The sequence below is a fragment of the Notamacropus eugenii genome, chromosome 1, assembly GCF_028372415.1.
Source record: "Notamacropus eugenii isolate mMacEug1 chromosome 1, mMacEug1.pri_v2, whole genome shotgun sequence".
NCBI lineage: Eukaryota > Metazoa > Chordata > Mammalia > Diprotodontia > Macropodidae > Notamacropus > Notamacropus eugenii.
Genome location: NC_092872.1, coordinates 132,100,191 through 132,124,414, shown reverse-complemented (window position 1 = coordinate 132,124,414; position 24,224 = coordinate 132,100,191). Strand labels below are relative to the sequence as shown.

Below are 24,224 nucleotides of genomic sequence, written 5' to 3'. Positions count from 1 at the left end.
TAGTGGCCTAGGGTCACCAGATTCCTAGAGTCTCGACATATTTAGTACCAGACTTATTTTGGGTACCTAATCACTCTAACTCAAAACTCCTGAGCTCAAATGATCCCCAGACACAATCTCCGTGGTAGCAGGGATTATAGGCGTACACTACTTCACCCGGTCACTGCCACAGGACCATCCAGCATGGTGTGCCCTCATCAAAGAAAGTGCTGTACTTTATGAGCAAAGAAGAATTACAATAGCTAGAAAGAAACATGAGATGCATAAATTTAGAGACATCTCCCCTCTAAACGTTCATGTGGACTATTTGTGTCCAACCTGGGGGAAAGCCTCCTGAGCTTGTATTGATCTGATCAGTTACAGTCAGACACATGTACCTTGACCCCAGCATAGTGTTGTCATTTTGGTTTTCTTCAAATGTCAACAACCAATGGACCTTGCCTAACAAAATGTTTTTAATTTAATAAAATAAAATACATAAGATTACAAAGGAAACCGATTATATTGAAATACAGTTATTAAAAAACAAGCTCATGGTCCCAAGTTAAGAACCTTTCAAATAGATGATCTCTAAGGATCATTATAATTCTAAATCCTCAGCCCTTATGTGGGAAAGTGACCATAAAAAAAGGGTGATGAGTCTCATTAAAAGGAAACTAAAGTAGTATGTGATAATCAGAGCCAAACTTGGGTGGAGCAATCGGAGCTTTGCCTAGGGGCCATTGGATTTAGAGAGTACAGATAGAATGTTCAGTCCTTTAACAATACAGAAATAACAGAACTTAGCAGATAGTTAGCAAGAATTATTAGTTAAAATAAGAAGTTACCAGGTATAGGCTAGAACCTGCTCTTCCCCTACTCCAACCTGTCCCCTGGCACCTGTACCTCTAACCATTGAGCACTTCAAGACTACCTGGCATAGGCAAGGTTTGTGGTGTTTGCCCTAGGTGCAAAAATCCCTAGTGAGGGATGTGATGAGAATCAACTTTGAGCAATAATAACAACTGATAAATGAGGAAAGTTTATGATTCACCTTTCCCAAGGATGATTCACTTGACAAAGTATTCTACCTCAGAGGAGAATTTAAACCTTGAATCCTCCCAGTGAATTTAAAATGGTTCAATTTGCAACTGTTAAATTTACAATCTTTTTAGAAACACTTTTTTTTTTTTTGGTTTGTCACCTAGATCCCATTTTAACCAAGCCAGACATGCAACCTACCCATTCACACACAGCAGCAGATTTACTATACCTAGAGCTGGATGATCCTATGGGGAGAAGGGAAAGGGGGTGGGTGGGTGGTAAAACCATTACCTATAAAAGAAGGATCCTGGAGTTAATTGTTGTCCAGTTACTAACTTGCTGTGTAGACAGTCCACACTTTAATGGATCTCAACTTCTTCATCTGTCAAATGGGAATGATAATATCTACCATGATAACTTGCTAGGTTGTTGCAAAGGCCGAATAGTTGTGGAAGCAATATTCAAAGTTAAGGGTATTATAAAAATACGAATATCTTTGTTATTTAAAGAAGCAATTCCCATATTCTTCTCTGAAAGACAAAGAAAACCAAGAATCCTTAAAATAACTGAGTTTGAAAGATTTCCATTTCAAGAAAAGTGAATTTGTCCTTCTGAGTTTATCCTAAATAAAAAACTGTGGTCTTTTAAAACTGCTCGTAAATACTTTCTAGTTGTCACGATTCCTCACCTCCTGAGAGATGGAGGCTAGCCTGAAATCATCAGAGAGACTTTAGAGGTCACTTAGTCCAACCTTTTACCCAGTGCATAACTCCTTAGATGAGATGCTTGACAGATGGTTATCTATCCTCCAAATGAATACTTACAGTGATGGAGCTCTTTTCCAATTTCCAAAGACAGCTCTGTTGAAAAGTTTTCTTCTTCTATTGGGTTGAAATCTCAGTAAAAATATAAAGAAGAACATCTAGACAGCAAGACTCTAAGATATTGAAACAAGTTTACTGAAGTGAAGAAGATCCTTCTCTGAGGAACTGTGGGAGTAAGATAAGATGGCTACCTTTCTGTCTAAATGGATTTAGTGTCAATCGTTGATGAAAGTGGCACGTATAATAACTAGTTTGACTCCCCCTTTTATATCCTACCCATTTTCAGGTTTAATCTAGAGACCAAACTAGCACCCAGAGGCTGAAGAGATATAAGGAAACCCTTGAAAAATGTGTTAAGTACCTGCATAGTACAAAGCAATGTTCTGGATGCTTAATAAAAAAAAAATAGATCCAAACTTAGAGAGGTATTTGGGTAGATCACAATTGAATAATCTAAAACTATGGTCTGTATACCCCAAGAGGAACCTGAGATCCTTTAGGAGAGAAAGGGGAGGTTTATGAGGTAAAAACTATTTTCATAATAATACTAAGTTGTTTTAATTTCTAATATGGTAAATATTGATAGTTATAGCCTACACAAAAAAACTATTTAGGAGACATCCTCAATAATTTTTAAAGGGTCCTAAAACCAAAAAACTTGAGAATTGCTGGTGTAGATAAAAACGAGATCTCTGTCTTCATAGAGTTTATGAACTAGTAGGTATTTGAAGGAATGTATATGTGAATAAAATCCATGACCCTACCTGCCACCTTTCTGTTGCATACTACTAGAGTTTCCTGACATTAACCTATACGGATATTCATGACAGACAGACAGAAAGAGAGACAGATAGATAGATACATACATACATACATATATACTTACATATACATACACACACATACATAGATGAAAGAAGGAAGGAAGGAAGAAAAAGAAAGGAGAAAGAGGGATAAAGGAAAGGAAAGAAAAGGAAAGGAAATGGAGGAAGAGAAAAAAAGGTAGATAAAGCATTTATGAACTATTTGTTACATGCCAAACAATGTGCTAAGTGCTGGGGCTATGAATAGAAGCCAACAAGACAGGCATTACTTTTCAGAAGCTTTCATTTGAATGGGAAAAGGACTCACAATGTACAAAAAGCATTTATGGCAGCTCTTTTTGTGGTGGCGAAGAATTGGAAATTGAGATAATGTCCATCAGTTGGGGAATGGCTGAACAAGTTGTGGCATATGAAAGTAATAGAATACTATTGTTCCACAAGAAATAATGAGCAGGAAGATTTCAGAACAACCTGGAAAGACTCATATGAACTGATGCTGAGTGAAGTGAGCAGAACCAGAAAAACATTGTACACAGTAACAGCAACATTGTATGATGAATGACTTTTATAGATTTAGCTCTTCTTAGAGATGCAATAATCTAAGACAATTACAAAAGACTCATGATGGAAAATGCTGTCCACATCCAGAGAAAAAACTATGGAATCTGAATGCAGATAAAAGCATACTATTTTCCTTTTTTTTCTTTCTCATGGTTTTTCTCTTTTGTTTTGATTCTTCTTTCACAATATGACAAATGTGGAGATGTCTTTAATATGATTGTACATGTCTAGCCTATATCAGATTGCATGCCATCTTGGGAAGAGGTGGAAGAGGGGAAATTTAGAACTTAGAGTCTTCTAAAAATGAATTTTGAAAACAAAAAGAAAGTAATTAATTAAAAACATAGAAGGGAACTAGGGTGGGTGGGATGGAAAGGAGAGTACCTGACAGGAGCAAGTTGGCTGGTAAAGAGAAGCACAGAGAATGAACTGAATAGAAAGTAGAGTGATGCATGTCTGGGGCCCCTTCTGAAATAGTGGCCTGGGCCAAGGAGTCGCCAATCAAGACAGCAGGCCCTTCAGGCAGAGGTCCCTCCAGGGCGGGGAGGCAGTGGGTGAGGAGGAGAAGTTTGGAGAGTTAATCTTCAGGAGTGAGTTATCTGCTGCCAAATTCCCTGGATAGTTCACCCACATGTGCAGATGTGTTATGTACTATTAAGATGTTCTAGGATCAGTTATTCCAAGCCAGGAGTTCTGTCTAGTGTTTGTATCTTGGCCATCTGTAATATCTCTGATCTAGTTCATCCCATTGTCATCTGAGACCTGTGCTAAGCTAATGTTAAGATGTTCTAGAGGACCTTTAGAAGTCACATCTGAATCTGTGATCCTATATTTTCATGCTGTGTTGCAGTGTGATGTTTTCTAATCCAAGAAGACTGTCTTACAAATCAGTGACTCCCATCTCTGGCATCATGACACCCCAAGGTATCTTTAGTTATTGTGTGTGGGAGGATATGAAATTCTCAAAAATTTCTCAAAACAAAATTGATGCAAAAAATATACAGTCTGTTGTCATGGATAGAGAACTATCAATGAAGCCAGGAAAGCCTGACTTCAAGTCACACCTCTGACATGTAGTTGCTTTCCTGGCTTCAGTGATAGTGTGTGACCCTGGACAAGCCACTTCTCCTAGGTAACTCTCTATAACCATGTGTTTCAAAGAAGGCTGCTCAATAAGCATTAAACAAGTACCTACTGTGTGCCAGATATCATACTAACCACTAGGGATTAAACAAAAGGCAAAAGGTAGATAGTCCTTGCCCTTGATGAGCTCATAGTCTAATTGAGGAGATGAATGAAAAGAGATACAATTTGAATTACAAAAAAATGCAAAAAGTACAAACAAGCTACATAGAGGATAAATAGGTAATAAGCTAACAGATGGAAATTATTAGATTTTAAAAAGATTGGGAAAGACTTCCTGGAGAAGGTAGGATTTTAGCTGGGATTGGTAGGAAGCTGAGTAAGTCAGCAGAGATGAGGAGGGAGTGCATTCTAAACATGAGGGAACAGCCAGAGAAAATGCTAAGAGTAAGGAGATGGAATGTCTTATTCTTAGAACAGTAAGGAGGACAATATCATTGGATCAAAGAGTACATGGGAGAGAAATATATGGTATAAAATAACTAGAAAAGGGAGGAAGTACTTTATTAAGGGCTTTGAATAAAAAAATAGAGTTTTATATTTGATCCTAGAGGTGACAGGGAGCCACTGAAATTTATTAAGTAGGGCCTGGCATGTTCGGACCTGTATTTTAAGAAAATGACTTTGGTGGAAGAATGGAGGATAAACTGGAGTGGAGAGAGACTTGTGTCAGGGAGACCAACCAGCAGGCTATTATAATAGTCCATTAGGTAGAAGACAAAAACCTGTACCAGAGTAATGACAGTATCAGAGGAAAGAAGAGGATATATTCAAGATATATTGCAAAGGTGAAATTTACAAACTTAGGCAACAGATTAGATATGAAGAGAAAGATGGGGGAAAGAGAGAGTGAAGAGTCAAGGATGGCATCTGGGTTGTGAGCATGGTGGGGACTAGGAGGATGGTACCCTCAATAGTAATAGGGAAGTTTGGAAGCAGGAATGGTCTGGGAGCAAAGATCATGAGTTCAGTTTGGGATATGTTGAGTTTAAGATGACTATAGGATATCCAGTTCAAGATGACTGAAAGGCAGTCAGAGATATCAACCTGGAGATCAATAGAGAGGTTAGGGAAGCATATGTAGATTTGAGAATTATCAGCATAGATAACTAAATCCATGGGAACTGATGAATCACCAAGTGAAACAGTAAAAAGGAAAAAGAAAAAAAGGGCAAAGGATAGAGCCTTGTGGGACAACCATGGTTGGCAGGAATGATTTGGATAGGAATTATGTGTCAAACCTGAAGCAACTTTAACTGTTCCCATGGTCCAGATCACCCAGAATCCAAAATCACTACCAGCACAGCCACACCAGCAAACCCAAGGATATGGCACAACTTACATCAAAACCTACCTGTTCCACAGAGACCCATACTCCAAGCTGTTGAAGTTTGCTTGGGCTTCAAAAGATGGCTTGGCCACAACCCTTCTGGAGCAAAAGTTTCTTGAGGACTGAAACCTGGAAGCATCAATGCTGCAAAGCTCTGAACTGTGGGGAAATAAGGCTCTGAATAGCCAGTGACAGGCTAGAGAACTAAGGAACAGAAGGAATGAGACAGGTCACCAGGATAGGATACAGTGGGAAGGTGTGCAGGATTCCACTAAACCTAAGGAAAAGAGCACAGCATCCCGCTGGAGCCAGTTCTGATCACACAAAGTCAGTTGGAGCAGAGACTTCTGTGGTGAACCATGAATTGCCCAGCATGGGAGAAGGCTGAAATGCTTTAAGATCCAATCCCAAATAAAACCCCAAATTCAAAGGAGACTATATCAAAGAGTGCATAATAAGGAAAATAGGAGTGGAGTAAGGGGTACTAAAAGTGCTAAAAATTTCAGGAAGAAATCTCAAAGACCTTGAACATAAGTCAACAGGAAAAACAGTAACAGAAGGAAATAGGGCTTCCAGATCTAGTAAATGAGCTCAGGCATCTATGAATAAATACTGTAAAATGAAGGATAATGATCCAACACTCAATGAGACAGAGAACCTTTTTTGGAATTTGAATTTGGGGAATTTGAAGAGAACAGGGAAACACAACATACCATTCCTGAGTGGTTTAAAAGAGAAAGGAGGATTAACAATAGAGATCATAGAAAAACTGGGATATTCAGTGGCAAGTTTCACCAAAGGAACAAGAGATAACAATAGGTTGGGAATATGAATACACAGAAAGGAAGGACAACATAGAAGAAGAGAAGCAAAAGACAAGAACATTAAAAGAAAATGTATTCACCATGCAAGCAAAATATACGGTCCTCAAAGAGAAGATGCATAGAGACAACCCAAAGATCATAGGTCAATCTGACAAGACTGAAAAATCAAAGCTATGATGAATAAACTAATAGAAGAGAATGGCCCATAACTTCTGAACATAGAAAATGAAATTTCAGTGGAAAGAATTCATCAATTGCCTCCACAAAAAATCCCATGGCTGCAAACTCTAAGCCAATTAAGTTGAGAAACAACCAATTCCACAAGTCATCAGGAGGAAGACCTTCAAATACAAAGGAAAACATATTTGTAAAATGCAAGACTAATCTGTACCTCTTAGACCAGGGGTGGAGAACCTGTGGTCTCAAGGCCATTAGTTGCCCTCTAAGTTCTCAAGTGTGTCTCTTTGACTGAATCCAAACACCACAGAACAAATAAATTCCCTTAATAAAAGAGTGCATTCTGAAAAACTTGGACACAGTCAAAAGACCACATCCAAGGACCTAGAAGGCCACATATGGCCTCAGGTTCCCCATTCCTGTCCTAGACAAAAGAGAGGAGAAAGGAAGGTATTCTGAAGAGCATTGGTGCTCCGGATGTGGCCTAGGGTGAAAAGTCCTGTGAATCTGAGCTTCATCATACAGGACAAAAGATGGACATTCAATGACAAAGAAGAATTTGAAACAGTTTTAAAAAGGAAACCAGAACTGAAGAAGCTATTTGTTTCTCACAAAGTGAATAAATGCAGGCAGCAACAGAGTGACAGCAGAAAGACCAGTAAGCAGCTTCTTTCTGAATGTACACCAAGAGATAGGGGTGAACGGACAAAGCTCACAGAGGTAACAGTGAAGAGATAGACAGGGGGCATTAGGCAGGGAAACTGGTGACACCCTACCGACAGAGGAATATTTCTTTTCTGGGATGACATTCTAACATGAGAGGAGTGAGTATTGTGCCAAGTTCAAATCAATGGCTCACAATTAGAGGAAAGTTACCTCTGTAATCTGAGAAAGAGAAGAGCCTTTAGGAGAATGGATGAGGAAGAGGGAGGAAAAGTTGAAAGGGCAGCAGAAACGGAAGGAGAAAAAATAAAGGAAATCTTACTTTGGAAGTGGGATGGGGTTCTACTGATGAATGCTCTCATGGTTGAAGGGAGATAAGGACCTCACAATGGCTGAGACCTAGGGGATTTTGGTGCCTGAAAAATCCACTTGTCCTGGAAGAAGGAAGTTGGAACCCCTGGGGCAACTGGCACCTGGAGGAATGGGAAAGTATGGACCTAGGGAGGATATTCCCAGTTAAATATAGAGGAAAAAATAGATCAACAAAGGACAATGCATATTAATGTGTATATCAGTAGCAGGAGGGTAAGAGGGGAGGTGCCCTACCATTGGTTAATGTCCTCTTTGGCACATGCAATAATTGGTGTTGTTCTGAAAGTGAGTCACAATGGAAAAGGGGAATCCATAGTACCCTATGAACCATTATGAGGAAACGGCAGAAAACACTTGAAGGCAGAACACAGAATGGATATCTTGAAAGCTGTGGCTCCAAGAAGCTATAGCAGGCACATTGACAACATCTTGGCAGGTGGGCTAAATGAGGAGGAGGGTAACTAATAAGCCTCAAATTTATTGATGGGTTAGAGACATGGCTACTCCATGCATGTGAAGAATGGACAAATGAGAACAATTTATTCCAGTGACCATGAAGGGTGCTCAAGTAGACACTGTGGAATACTTAGAGCTGGTCAGGCATCAAAGACACAAAGGTCAAGACACTGAGTCTTGGGCCATAGTCTTGACTTTTGTCCTGGCACTGGACTTTCATGACTCAAGAAGACAGAATGAGACTTATGAGTCTGTACAACTCTGCCCTAATTAAATCCAATTCAGGCACAAGTCAAGACATCACCCATGATGTCATTAACCCTATTCAAAGACAGGGGATGAACAAAAGAATGAAGAATACACGATTACAGGGGTCATGAATCTGAGAACAAGGCTCTAGAATAATCAAAAAGAGAAGATGAATAATTAAGAGGGTGAGAAAAATCTTTTTTGGAAAAGAATGTAAAAAATGAAATAAAAAACTAATATACAGGGCTAACTGAAGGAGAGGAGAGCAAAGAGGAGTCTACTTGATTAACTGAAAGGAAAATAGAGGGGAAGGAAATATATAGTCAGATAAAAGCAGGAGAGAAGAATTAATAAACAAAACCCAAAAGGGAAAAGGATAGAAAACAAGAAAAGGGGATCGGAATGAGAAAAAGTGGGTCAGTGGAAAAAGAGCCACCTTAAAAAAAGACTAAAATAACTGAAAGAATATAATATTGTGTTTATAGAAGGGGGAATCATTACTTGGGGAAAAAACAATTTTAGAGACAGATAGAAATAAATTTTAAAACAGCTTTTATAACTTTAAATGTGAATGGATTACATAATCCATTAAAATGAAAAAGTGTGACAGATTGGACAAGAAAACAAAACCCTTCAATCTGTTGCTTACAAGAAAAACATTTAAAAAACAAAAACATTTAGAAAATAAAACTGAAGGAAAAATTGATGGAAAAAAATTTACTATGCACCAAGTGAATTTCAAAAAGCAGGAGTTGCCATAATGCTATCTGGAAAAGCAAAAACTAATGTTCAAAAAATAAAAAGGGATAAACAAGGAAATAAAAATATGCTGAAAGGAGCCACAGATTCAGTATCAGTATTATAATTAATATGCTTCAAATGCCTTCACATTCAAATTCATAAAGGAACCATTAACTGAGCCACAAGATGGCATCAACAGTAACACAGTAATGACAGGAGACTACAATATCCTCTATCAGTTTCAGATAAATCCAATAGAAAGATAAATAAAAGGGACCTGAATAAATTTCTGGAAAAATGAAAGTTAAACATGATGACATCTTTTAAATGAGATGGCAGGAGAATATTTTCTCTGTAACACATGGAACTTTTATAAAAATTGACCATGTACTAAGGCACAGAAGTATTGCAAATAAATGTAAAAAGGCAGAATAGTCAACACATTCTTTTAATAACTATGTAAAAAAATGATAATGGTGAAACAACATACTATAATTTCTGGGATGTATCTTAAGTAGTCTTTGGGGAAAAAAACATATCCTGACAATTTTATATTAACAAAATAGAAAAAGAAAGGATTAATTAACTGAATTTGCATTATAAAAACTTTGAAATCAACAAATAATCAAACCTATAAGCATAAATGATAAGATATTAAAAATTAGAAAGGAAATAGACTAGAAAATACATTAGAAATGAAGAAACAAAACTAAAACCTTATTATTTGAAAAGACTAATAAAGCTGGTAAGCCCTAAGATAACGTTATTAAAAGGAAGACAACAGAAAATCAAATCTAGAAAATAGCAAATGAGCAAGGTAAAGTCACAGCAAAAGCAAAAGAAATAAAAAGAACAATCAGAACATGTTGTGCACTGATACATGCTAAGATGTCTTTGGTAACTTTGGAGAGAGTAATGTCAGTTGAATGATGAGGCCAGAAGTCAGACTGTAGAGGACTAAGAAGAGAGTGAGAGGAGAAGAAATGGAAGCACTTATTATAGAAGGCCTTCTCAAGGAGCATAACTACAAAAGGCAGAAGAGCACAAGTAATAGAAATTGAAAGATCAAATAACAATGCTGATCTTCATTGGTAAAAGAATTTTCCTCCCTTAGAAATTTTCCATGCCCGTGAAATCACATGCCCTGATCTATCCTTAGCTCTATTCTGACTTTTAAAAAAATTGATATATGAAACAAAAAGGACTCAAAAATCATTGGGAAGAATATTGTTACAGATCCAAAAAGCAATCATATTGTTTTGTAGTCAACAAGCATTTATTAAGCACCTATTGTGTATAGAATACTGTATTAGACACTGCAGAATGTCCCTTCTCATCTGGATCTGGAAGTCTAGTGGAGGAATAAGATAATTATATTACACAATATTATGAAATAAGTTCATTGGAGAGATGAAAAACAAAGTGTTGCCTGAGGTGAGAAGAGATCATTACTAAATAAGGAAGAACAGGGAAGATTTCATGGAAGAGTGGCTTTTGACTTAAGTTTGAAAAGATTGGTAGGAATTTGGGAAGTGAATTTGGGGAAATAGGACAGTTCCAAGCATAGGGAATGAAATAATCGAAGTCACAGAGCTGGAGAAGTGTGGTGTTGCTCACTCTGGCAAGCAGAAGTCCAGCTGGTTGGAGTTTACAGTGAAAGGACCAAAATAATAAAATTAGACCCAAAACATAAAATTACATTAAATTGTACGGGATCTTGAATGTCAAGCAAGTGAATTAGAACTTTAATTGGTAAGTAATAGGGACCCATGGAAGATGTCTAAGAAGAAGAGTGATGTGACCAGATGTAAGCATAAGAAAAGGGAAGCTAGGCAGTGCAATGGATAGATGACTGGGCCTACAGTCGAGGAAACTCATCTTCCTGAGTTCAAATCTGGCTTCAGACACTTGTTAGCTATATGACCCTGGGCAAATCACTTAATCCTGTTTGTGTCAGTTTTCTCTTCTGTAAAATGAGCTAGAGGAAGAAATGGCAAACCACTTCAGTATCTCTTCCAAGAAAACCCAAAATGGGATCACAAAGAGTGACATAAGTGAAAACAGTTGAACAACAAATATAAGGTAACCTGGTAGTGATGTAAGGAATGAATTGGAGGAGGCAGATTGAGAACATAAAAATTCCTATTAGAAGCCTATTATAATGGTCTAGAAGTGATAGGGGGAAAATTAAGAATCATGCCTATACATTCTTTCCTTAGCAATTCCTTATTTTTAGGTGACAGGATAGCAGAGTGGGCGTAGCACTAGAGCAAGTCATATTCTCTCAGGTCCTCAGTTTCGTCATCTGTAAAATGAATAAGTTCAAACTGAATGCTCTGTCCAGTCTTTTCTAGCTCTAAATCTTCTAATCCTCTAATTATGCTAAAGACAAACCATGAAGCAGGTAAAATTAGCCTTTGGAGCTCTCCTACTGGTTCCTTTTCTTTGTCCCTCTCACTGATTTCTGGGACCCCCTCTCCATTATCATTCCCCAACACCTTGGCATTGTTTACTGATTATGTAGAGTATACCATTCAGGGTTGTGCTGGAGTCAGCTCTAATTGCCTAAATGAGAAGAATTGTTCAATTTCAATTTGAGCATTTACACTTCAGAAATCAGCAAGGGTCAATTTATTGCTTTATTGATTGTCTAAAATTAAGAGAGTGGTAGAGAAAATGCTTAAAATTAAACAGATTAAACTTAAAAGTGTGTCAGAATTATTTTTCTTTTCAAAGAACTTCATTTAGCACCCCCACCCCACTCTAGGGCTATCATCTCCCTGAGGTACTTGAAGGTACAAAATTGCCTTTCCCATTGTCCCAATCAAAACTAGAGCAACTGACTCCAACTCACTATTATGAGGAAAGCAATCTGGTTAAGCTCTTTCTTATTAAAATAAGAATGGATGAAAATTGTTTTAATGGGTTCATTTTCCCAGTTATATTTGCTAGTTAATCCAAAAGAATAGAACTCTGTTGATGGAATTTCAAGGAAATTTGTTTATTTTTTTTTGACAGAAGATGATAAAAAGAATGGCATTTCTGATATCTCTTTTAAGTCACATCATGTAGATTACTCTTCCTGTTCAGTGTGTCTCTCTATAGATTATAGATGGTTAATAAGGCCAATCTGGAATTAGTGAATTTTGTTATAGCTTGAATCTGTGATCTACCAGTATTAAGTTTTTTCATCCCTGGTATTTTGTTTTTATCATGTGCACTTTTTCCTGTCCTCCAGATCACTATTTTAATGTCTCACCTCAGAGTGGAGGTGACTCTAGGTTCCCACATACCATATCAATTGAACAAAGGCTTTGACAGGTCCTTCAAAATCTAGAAAGGTTCAAATTCAACTTTGGAAAACCAGCTTAGCTAGGTCTGGAAATGTAATCACTAGAGAATTAGCCACCAGATGATGAAATTTGACAGAGATAAATGTAAAGTCTTACATTTGGGTTCAAAAAATCAATGTCACAAGTACAAGAAAAAGCAGTCATGGTTAAGAAGACTTTGAAGAAGACCTGGGGTTTGTTATGGATGACAAGTTCAATATTCATATTGATTCAATATGAATCAATAATGTGATATAACAGGCACAAAAGCGAATGTGATCTTTGACTACAGTAACAGAAACATGACTTATCGAAATTACAGTCCTGTTTTACTACGTCTTGGTTAGACTACATCTGAAACATTGTTGGCAGTTCAAGTTTCCAGGGTTTAGAAAGGACATAGATAAGTTGAAGTGTGTCCAGTAGAGGGTAAAAGGCTTTAAGTTCAGATCATATCACAATCATTGAAAGAACTGGGGATGAGAGGAGAAAGCCCAAGGTAGACACAGTAGTTGTCTAAAGATCAGACACTTGTTGTGTTGATCTTTGAGGAAGAAACTAGGAACAATGGATAGAAGCAGCAAAGAGTCAAATTTAGACTTAATTTAAGGGGGGGATAATTTCCAACAATTACAGCTATCCAAACATGAAATAGAATGCCTAGGGATTTACTAGCCTGCCTCCTCTTTATGACATTTTCTTTCAGAGGCTAGATGATCACTCACTAGATGAGTGGTAATGGGAATGCTCTTTAAGCTAAGTATTGTATCAGGTGACCTCTGAGATCCCTTCTAACTCTAAAATTCAATAATTCTATAAAATACACAATCTACTATGAGCTTCAATCTGCATAGTGGGAGTACCAACATCAATGAAATCAGAAAAGTAAAAGTAACAGTTACAGCTATCTAAACATGGAATACGCTGCTTAGGGATTTAATGGACTGCTAGACTTTGCTCGACTAAGTAAACAGATAATTTTTTGCTCTAATGAATACATTTTTTTTTGCTGTATACATTCTGAACTGAGATTGGGGAGAATTGGATTTGCTCTTAATCAGCTGTTTGGCCTTAGATAAATCATTTTGCTTCTCAGGACCTCAATCTGAACATCTATAAACTGAATGAGTTAGATCTGATGGCCTCTTAAGATTCTACCAATTCCAGTATTCTGGGATTCTATGATTTTGTGGTGTCACAACTCCAAAGTCTGAGAACTGCTGTTCTTAGGACCATATGGAGAGTTTGTTGTTATTGTTCAGTCATTTTCAATCCTCTTCAATTTTTTGTGACCCCATTTGGGGTTTTCTTGGCAAAGATACTGGAATGGTTTGCCATTTCCTTCTCCAGCTCATTTTACAAATGAGGAAACTGAGTTAAATGAATTGCCCACAGTCCCTAGACTTGCCCTAAGAAGTGTCTGAAGCTGGATTTGAACTCACAAAGATAAATCTTCCTGATTCCAAGCCCAGGGTTCTATCCACTGTGTCATCTAGCTACCCCATACAGAGTCAAAGCTGCTAAAAACCTTACTGAATATTTCTTGAGGAAAGTATCCATAATTCAATGGGTTAGGGAGCCATGCTTTCAATATCTTTAATTTTTTAGTGGAAATTGGCAAGTACAGCTAGTTTACCAGGGCATATTTAGTACAATTCATTTGTTCATTCATTCATTCAACAAATGTTTATTACGGGCTTACTGTGTGCAAGATCCAAAATATTCATCAAATTGAATTTAATCAAATCATTAAAAACATTGGGCTAGGTACCAGATCAGACACAAAGTTTAGATAAGGCCTAATCTTTGCTGTCCTGGAGCAGCATAAGATATCAACACAGCTCACTACAACACACAATATTTCATGATAATTACATTAAAGAAGTACAAAACAAAGTGTTAGAGGTCAATGACCAAGGTGGGGGATGTGTGTATGTGTGTGTGTGTGTGTGTGTGTGTGTGTGTGTGTGTGTGTGTGTGAGATCAGAGAAAGCTTCCTGTAGAAGGGGATATCTGAGCTGAGCTTTGGAGAATCAGTGAAAATTCAATAGGGGAATATGGGACAGAAGAAAATTCTAGTTATAAAGAAAGTGTATGTTGATAATGGAAGAGTAATACAATTTGACTGGAGCTTAAAGTTCTTAGAGAGAAATATTGTGTGAGATAAGACTAGAAAGGAAGGACAGTACAATTGAAGGCCAAGAAAAAGATTTTAAAACTGAGAGGTATGAAAACAAACACAAAATAGTAGATCTGAGCTTTGTAGCCCCTCATGTGAAAAAAATAGAATACAAAAGCTATGAAAATTAGTGACAGTCTAGAGTCCAATATGAAAGAACCAGAGCCAGGCTGCAAAAGTTAATACAAGAGCCCATCTTTCCCACATGCACTCCTGGAAAGATCAAAAAAGGACACTGGATTGAACAATGATCAAGAAATCCAAAGAACAACTTTCTTCTCCCTTATCTAGCCAAGGACCTCCCCCTCCCACACACCAAGCTAAAACATGTAAGACCCCCCCAAAATAGTAAAATAATGTTTAGGCCTTCAGGTGAGCCCCCAAAAGTCTATTTAACCTAGAATAAAAAAAATATCGCACAGAGCCCCTTCACATATGGACCACCAAATCTCAAGTACTTAATGGTATAGCATTCACTCAAAAAAAAAATCATAGTTTTTGAGAGTTTTTATCAATGTGTTTTAACTAGGACAATTAGAGAACACACTAGTTCAAAGTAAAAAATCAAAAAAACAATGCAATTAAAGATTATAGTAGGGGGGGGAGCCAAGATAGTGGAGTAGAAAGATGCACATACTCTAGCTCTTCCCTCACAGCCCATAAAATACCTGTAAAAAAAGACTCTCAACAAATTCTAGAGCAGTAGAAGCCACAAAATGGCAGAGTGGAGGAGATTTCCAGCCCAGGGTAACCTGGAAGGCTAAGGGGAAAGGTCTGTTGCACTGGGCACAGAGGAGACCACAACACCACCTTGGCCACTCAGAGCTGGGAGGAGCAGGACTGCAGGCCTCTGGTGTGGAATCCCTGATAGCAGCGGAGGTTTCCAGACCTCCCAACCCACAAAGACCAGAAGCAGCTCCAAAGATCAGTGAGAAAACTTTTTTACCTCCATGACAAGGGAGCAGGGTCTTCCCCTAGCCCCGGCCTCAGGAGGTGGTGGCAGCAACAGCAGCAGCAGCAGCAGCAGCAGGTGGCAGCAGCTGAGGTCGTGGTGGCCACAGCAAGCATTTTGGGAGCCTCAGCATAAAGGCCCTGGGGGAATTGAGCAGCTGATCTGAACCTCAGCCTTGAGCAACATTCTGAGGGTGGTGGAGCTGGAGGCCCCTGAGGCGTACACTCTTCTCCCTGGATTGTATGACCTTGGAGGAAGTGAGAACTTACAGGTCCCCAGAGTACACCTTTCTCTTGACAAGGGACTCAAAAGTCAAGTAACTGGTTGGGAAAATGCTCCAAAAGGGAAAAAAAATAAAACTATAGAAGGTTACTTTCTTGGTGAATAGGTATTCTCTCCTATTCTTTTGGATGAGGAAGAACAATGTTTACCATTGGGGAAGACATAAAAGTCAAGGCTTCTGCATCCAAAACCTTCAAAATAAATATGCAATGGTCCCAGGTCATGGAAGAGCTTGAAAAGGACTTTCAAAATCAAGTAAGAGAGGTGGAGGAAAAATTGGGAACAGAAATGAGAGAGATGCAAGAAAAGCATGAAAAGTGAGTCAACACCTTACTAAAGGGAGACCCCCTTTAAAAATAGGCTAACTCAAGTGGCAAAAGAGGTCCAAAAAAGTAAATGAGGAGAAGAATGATTTAAAAAGCAGAATTAGCCAAGTGGAAAAGGAGGTTCAAAAGCTCACTGAAGAAAATAGTTCTTTAAAAATTAGAATGGAACAGATGGAAACTAATGACTTTATGAAAAACCAAGAAATTACAAAACAAAACCAAAAGAATGAAAAAATGGAAGATAATGTGAAATATCTCATGGGAAAATCAAGTGACCTGGAAAATAGATCCAGGAGAGACAATTTAAAAATTATGGGACTACCTGAAAGCCATGACCAAAAAAAAGAGCCTAGACATCGTCTTTCATGAAATTATCAAGGAAAACTGCCCTGATGTTCTAGAACCAGAGGGCAAAATAAGCATTAAAAGAATTCACTGATCACCTCCTGAAAGAGATCCAAAAAGAGAAACTCCTAGGAATGTTGCAGCCAAATTCCAGAGTTCCCTGGTCAAGGAGAAAATATTGCAAGCAGCTAGAAAGAAACAATTTGAGTATTGTGGAAATACAATCATGATATCACAAGATATAGCAGCTTCTACATTAAGGGATCAAAGGGTGTGGAATATTCTATTCCAGAAGTCAAAGGAACTAGAACTAAAACCAAGAATCACCTACCCAGCAAAACTGAGTATAATACTTCAGGGGAAAAAAAATGGTCATTCAATGAAATAGAAGACTTTGAAGTATTCTTGATGAAAAGACCAGAGTTGAAAGGAAAATTTGACTTTCAAACACAAGAATCAAGAGAAGCATGAAAAGGTAAACAGCAAAGAGAAGTCACAAGGGACTTACTAAAGTTGAACTGTTTACATTCCTACATGGAAAGATAATATTTGTAACTCTTGAAAGTTTTCTCAGTATCTGGGTAGTTGGAGGGATTATACACACACACACACACACACACACACACACACACAGAGAGAGAGAGAAAGAGAGAGAGAGAGAGAGAGAGAGAGAGAGAGAGAGTACAGGGTGAGTTGAATAGAATGGGATCATATATAAACAAATAAAATTAAGGTATGAGAGAGGAGTATATTGGGAGGAGAAAGGGAGAAACAGAATGGGACAAATTGTCTCTCATAGAAGAGGCAAGAAAAAGTTTTTCCAGTGGAAGGGGATAAGGGAGGAGGAGGGAGGGAAAAAGTGAAGCTTACTATCATCACATTTTGCTCAACGAAGGAATATCATGCATACTCAATTTGGTATGAAAAATCTATCTTACAGTACAGGAAAGTAGGGGAGAAAGGGATAAGAGGGGGATGATGGAAGGGAGGGCTATTGGGAGGAGGGAGCAATTAGAAGTAAACACTCTTGGGGAGGAACAAGGTCAAAAGAGAGAATAGAAGAAATGGGGGTAGGATAGGATGGAAAGAAATGTAGTTAGTCTTATACAACATGACTATTATGGAAGTCATTTGCAAAACTACACATATATAGCCTATATTGAATTGCTTGCCTTCTCAGTGGGGATGGGTGGGGAGGGAGGAAGGGAGAGAAGTTGGAATTCAAAGTTTTAGGAACAAATGTTAAGAATTGTTTTTGGAAATAAGAAATACAGGTAATGGGGTATAGAAATTTATCTTGCCCTACAGGACAAGAGAGAAGATAGGGATAAGGGAAGGGAGGCACGTTGGTGGAAGGGGCAATGAGAATGCAAGGTATTTTGGGGTGGGGGGAGGAGAGAGATGGGGAGAAAAATGTGAAACTCAAAATTTTGTGGAAATGAATGTTGAAAACTTAAAATAAGTAAATAAAATTAAAAAATAAAAAAATATATAGGGGGAGGAGCCAAGATGGCAGCATGGAAAGATACACAAATGCTAGCTCTTAACCCACAGCCCATAAAATACCTGTAAAGAAGAACTCCCAACAAATTCTGGAGCAGCAGAAGCCATAGAGCAGTGGAGTGGAGGAGATTTCTGTTCCAGAGAGACCTGAAAAACTGACATGAAAGGTCTGTCGCACACCAGACCCAGAATACAGCCCAGCCCTGCCTTGGCCAAACAGCACTGAGAGGAGCAGATCCAAGCAGGCTTCAGGGACAGACAGAATCTCCAGCAGCAGCGCAGGTCCCTCCACCCACAGGTGCCAAATGTCAGTGAGAGGGTCTTTTTAGTTCCCTGAGAGGGGAGCGGGGTGTCCCCATAACTCAGGCCCCCTCGGGAGGCAGCAGCAGAAGCAGCAGTGCACAGGGGCTCCCAAAGCAAGCAGGAGCTCAGATCCATTGTTGAAGGTCTCCACATAAACCCCCTGAGGGAACTGAGCCCCGTGAGGTGGCCCTGCCCCCACCTGAGCACCTGAACTTAATCTCACACTGAATAGCAGCCCCAACCCCACTGAAAGCCCCGAGGCTGGGAAGCAGCATTTGAATCTCAGCCCCCAAGCTCTGGCTGGGTGGATCTGGAGGCAAGGTGGGTGTGGAGAGGAAACTCAGAAGTCAAGTAACTGGCTGGGAAAATGCCCAGAAAAGGGGGGGAAAAAAATAAGACCATAGAATGTTACTTTCTTAGTGAACAGATATCTCCTCCCTTCCTTTCAGATGAGGAAGAACAATGCTTACCATCAGGGAAAGACATAGAAATCAAGGCTTACGTATCCTAAACATCCAAAATAAATATTTAATGGGCTCAGGCCATGGAAGAGCTCAAAAAGGATTTTGAAAATCAAGTAAGAGAGGTGGAGGAAAAACTGGGAAGAGAAATGAGAGAGATGCAAGAAAAGCATGAAAAGCAGGTCAACACCTTGCCAAAGGAGACCCAAAAAAATGCTGAAGAAAATAACACCTTGAAAAATAGGCTAACTCAATTGGCAAAAGAGGTTCAAAAAGCCAATGAGGAGAAGAATGCTTTCAAAAGCAGAATTAGCCAAATGGAAAAGGAGATTCAAAGCTCACTGAAGAAAATAGTTCTTTCAAAATTAGAATGGAACAGATGGAGGCTAATGACTTTATGAGAAACCAAGAAATCACAAAACAAAACCAAAAGAATGAAAAAATGGAAGATAACGTGAAATATCTCATTGGAAAAACAATTGACCTGGAAAATAGATCCAGGAGAGACAATTTAAAAATTATGGGACTACCTGAAAGCCTTGATCAAAAAAAGAGCCTAGACATCATCTTTCATGCAATTATGAAGGAAAACTACCCTGATATTCTAGAACCAGAGGGCAAAGTAAGTATTCAAGGAATCCAACAATCACCGCCTGAAAGAGATCCAAAAAGAGAAACTCCTAGGGACATTGTGGCCAAATTCCAGAGTTCCCTGGTCAAGGAGAAAATATTGCAAGCGGCTAGAAAGAAAAAATTCAAGTACTGTGGAAATACAATCAGGATAACACAAGATCTAGCAGCTTCTACATTAAGGGATCAAAGGGCATAGAATAGGATATTCCAGAGGTCAAAGGAACTAGGACTAAAACCAAGAATCACCTACCCAGCAAACTGAGTATAATACTTCAGGGGAAAAAATGATCTTTCAATGAAATAGAGGACTTTCAAGCATTCTTGATGAAAAGACCAGAGCTGAAAAGAAAATTTGACTTTCAAACACAAGAATCAAGAAAAGCATGAAAAGGTAAACAGCAAAGAGAAGTCATAAGTGACTTACTAAAGTTGAACTGTTTACATTCCTACATGGAAAGACAATATTTGTAACTCTTGAAACTTTTCAGTATCTGGGTAGTTGGTGGGATTGCACATACACACACACAGCACAGCACAGAGTGAATTGAATAGAATGGGATCATATCTTTAAAAAATGAAATTAAGCGGTGAGAGAGAAATATATTGGGAGGAGAAAGGGAGAAATGGAATGGGGCAAATTACCTCTCATAAAAGAGACAAGCAAAAGACTTTTTAGTGCAGGGAAAAAGAGGGGAGGTGAGAGAAAAACATGAAGCTTACTTTCATCACATTCGACTAAAGGAAAAACCTACTTTACAATACAGGAAAGTGGGGGAGAAAGGGACAAGCAGGGTGGGGGGATGACGGAAAGGAGGGCAATGGGAGAAGGGAGCAATTTGAAGTCAACGCTCTTGGGGAGGGACAGGATCAAAAGAAAGAATAGAAGCAATGGGGGGCAGGATAGGATGGAGGTAAATATAGTTAGTCTTACACAACATGACTATTATGGAAGTCATTTGCAAAACTACACAGTTATGGCCTATATTGCCTTCCCAAAGGGAATGGGTGGGGAGGGAGGGAGGAAGAGAAGTTGTAAGTCAAAGTTTTAGGAACAACTGTCGAGTATTGTTCTTGCTACTAGGAAATAAGAAATACAGGTAAAGGGGTATAGAAAGTTATCTGGCCCTACAGGACAAAAGAGAAGATGGAGACAAGGGAAGGGAGGGATGATAGAAGAGAGGGCAGATTGGTGATAGGGGCAATTAGAATGCTTGGTGTTTTGGGGTGGGGGGAGGGGATAAATGGGGAGAAAATTTGGAACCCAAAATTTTGTGAAAATGAATGTTAAAAGTTAAATAAATAAATTTTAAAAAAAGAAAAAGAAAAAATATAGCAAAATAAACAATTTAATTGAGCAAATATTTTATTAAGTCACTATTATGTACAAGATGCTGTACTTAGTTGGAATACAAAGACAAAACAAAAAATGAAACAATTCCTACCCTCAATAGGTTTCCAGTTTACCACAGGAGATATACCAGGTACACAAGTAAGTAAACACAAAATATATATGCAAGGGGTTTTTTTCTGAAAAAAAAATTATTGATTGAAAGAGGCAAAGACAAATGTGAGATTCAAATATGAAATATACTTTTCAGTATTTTTATATTTATATTATATTTTTATATTTTATATTCGCCTTCAGCTAATGGTCTCTGGTTATTCTGAAAGAATGAAGTCTACTGTACCAGCAAAACCAGAAAATCGTACATATGGTGGAACACTCCAGCAAGAGAGACATCCAGAAAGGGAAATAGCTGCTCCCTCCCCCCTTCCCGCTACCACAAGAGAGAAGCAGCCCAGTTACTTGTAGCCCAGTTGTGGAGTTCTCTTGCAGTAGAGTTCTCTAGACTAACCACAGATTAGCACCAGCTTTGCGTTCAAATGAGTACAGCCACAGAGCAGCCCAATCTTATAGTGGAGTGACAGCACCGCCATTGTGGAGCAGAGTTTAACAAGAGACCAGTTCAACACAGACATCACAAACATTGGTGAACTTGGTGACAAAAATCCCCTAGAAAGAGAAAGGATATTGAGTTATGAGTTGCTTTGGCCATAGGTACCTTACTATTAGGGGTTATTTAAGTTTGTTCCCCGTCTACATCATTGGTGCTGAGCACATTGGTGAGAATGTGCCAGAGCACGTGGGTTTTATGGGTGGGATGCTAGATAATTATTGTTCTTGCTTTGCCTTTTGAGTAAACGAATTTGTTAAGAGTTCACTGAGTTAGCTGACTGATTTGTTCATGGGAAGCACGTCAGTGGAGGATCTGGAGCTTCAATAGTTGAAGTAGCCACTCACAAGAGTTATCCCTAGAACCACAAGTTTAGTTGTAGCAGTTACACTTCTGGGGACTCAATCTACTAGTGTCAGTGCAGGTTGGGAAAGTGAACCAACTGAGAGGTGGTGGGTCCCCACTATATATACAAAGTAATGTGTCCTTTCTCACAAGTTAGCCCATCACCAGCAGAGAGGGGTCAATCAGAGAGCGCACACGTAACCAGAACGTGTTCATAAAGCATTCCACATAGGAAACATGCAAGAGGTGCACACATAAGGAATACGTGTGGCCAGAATATACTAGTGGCTGGGGCAACTCAGTCCTCTGGAGTGTTGTAGAGCTGCTGTGTTGCTCTCTGTGTTCATCATCTGAGTTGAGTTGTTCTCTAGGGCTTTCTGCTGGGTATTTTTATTAAAGCTGTTGCTAAATCTGTGTGCCAAGATCTGCTTGATTCTGTTGCATTTTCTTATTGAGAAAAGATTCTACTAGCTCTTTAGTTAAAAATCCCAGTGCTATCTTCAGTTCTTTTGTGATGTAGACTCTAGACAGTCATACCTAGTTATCTACCCAGAGAATTCCTTAGAAATGTTTGCCTGTATCTCGAATTCCCTTTCACAGTCTAAATTCTTTTCTGAGTTATGATCCCCAAATTCTTTTTAATTCTTTTCATATGCCTGTAATCAGGAACCTATGTCTCCTTCAAATCATCCTGAGGTCTTCACTTAACAATATTGCAAAGAAGCTAGGTAGAGCTAAGGTGAGGAGATCCTTTCCAGCCCAAATAATGCCCATGGTAACCATGCAAACCAACTCAGGAGCAAGGATGAACTTTATCCTATGCCTCAGCAACTAAATCAATGAATCCACCACAAAAGTGAGGTCTACTACTGGAATAACAGTATCGTAAACCCAACCATCATCAATACTTCTGTATATATTCAAATTTTTGCCTTGAGATGCTAGGAACACATCTCTCCAGTAGCATGGAATTAGATGCTTCCTTTCTGACACTTAGTTCATCTGATGGGAGATATCAGCATTCTCTGGCCTTGAGTATGAGATGCAGAAATGAGTGTTTCTGTGAATCTGAAGCAACAAGATAAGAGTTAATGGCAGATGAGAGGTGAGGGGATAGAATTTAAGACCCCCAAGCATAGCAGATAGTGAGAGAGAATTGTTGAAGTGAGAAACTGATAAGAGTGTGGTTGGGGTCGGAGAGCAGGGTAATAGAGAAACAGTAGAGTTTGATGATGAGATAAAATTTACCTTGAAAGATGTTCCCTCTCTATTTGTATCTCCTCTTCTCCGCAGCTACTTCCTTCTTTCTCAAGTTATCCCAACTAGGCATAGAGAGATGAGGAGTTTTTTGTGGCCACCAGCTAGCCTGGATAGCCATTCACATCTAAATGAAGTAGCAACTGTCTGAACAAATGAAAGTGAAAAGCATGCCACCACCCACCCTACGTGCACAGAAACGCCCACAGCGATACTCTATTGCTTCCCATTTTCATTGGGACCCAGGCCTTAATATTCATCAGTCATCTGCAAGTAAGAGAAAAGCTGGATCCATTTGTTGGTAGAACTTCCAATTTCTAAGTGTTCCTCCAAAATGAAGGTAATTGGTGAAGCAGAAAGCAATGAAATTTTTACATATGATAGTTTGTTTTCACAAATGTGCTTTTTTTTAATGTCAGAAAATTCTCTGTGGCATGTAGTTATTTGTTTTTAAATAAATTCTAAGGACTATGGTGAATGAGACAAAAGCTTTGGTAGAAAGTAGGGGATACAATTTCCAAATCTCACCCAAGACACACAAATACCTTGTCCTACTGTAGAGTAGCAGTAGGAGCAGCAGCAGTAGTAATAGTAGTAATAGTAGTAGCAGCAGCAGCTAGCATTTATATAGCACCATACATAGCATGTATCAGATACTACATTAGATGTTTTATAACTATTATCTTATTTGATCCTTACAACAACCCTGGGAGGGAGGTGCTATTATTTTCTTCATTTTACGGTTGAGGAAATTGAGGCAAACAGAAGTTAAATGGGTTGCCCAGAGTCACACAGTTAAGAAGTGTCTGAGGTCAAATTTGAACTTAGATCTTACTGACTCCAGGTCCAACACTCTATCCATTGTGCCACCTAGCTGCCTACACAATCTCTAAAGTCCAATCTAAATGTAAAAAGTTCTATACCGTGGTTATTCTATAGTATATATGTCAAAATGTCCAGCAATCCAGTCCAATTCAGTTCATCAAATAGTTAAGTACTTATTGTGTGCAGAACTCTAGTAGATACTAGAGGAGATACGAAGATCAGTAAGACACACGGTCCTTGATGCCTTAACAGAGCTCACATAATACTATGCAACCAGTCAACCATTAGGTATCTATTGAGTACCTGCCACATACCTACGAGAGACTAATTGTATATGCA

At 38.7% G+C, this 24,224-nt stretch overlaps 1 long non-coding RNA gene across 1 annotated transcript; it reads left to right on the top strand.

The window, feature by feature from the left end:
- Positions 1-8,090: 8,090 nt before the first annotated feature.
- LOC140524069 (uncharacterized) lies at positions 8,091-21,723 on the top strand. The gene is made up of 2 exons (XR_011973557.1): positions 8,091-8,177; positions 21,149-21,723. It is a non-coding gene; the product is annotated as an uncharacterized lncRNA (long non-coding RNA).
- Positions 21,724-24,224: the final 2,501 nt, after the last annotated feature.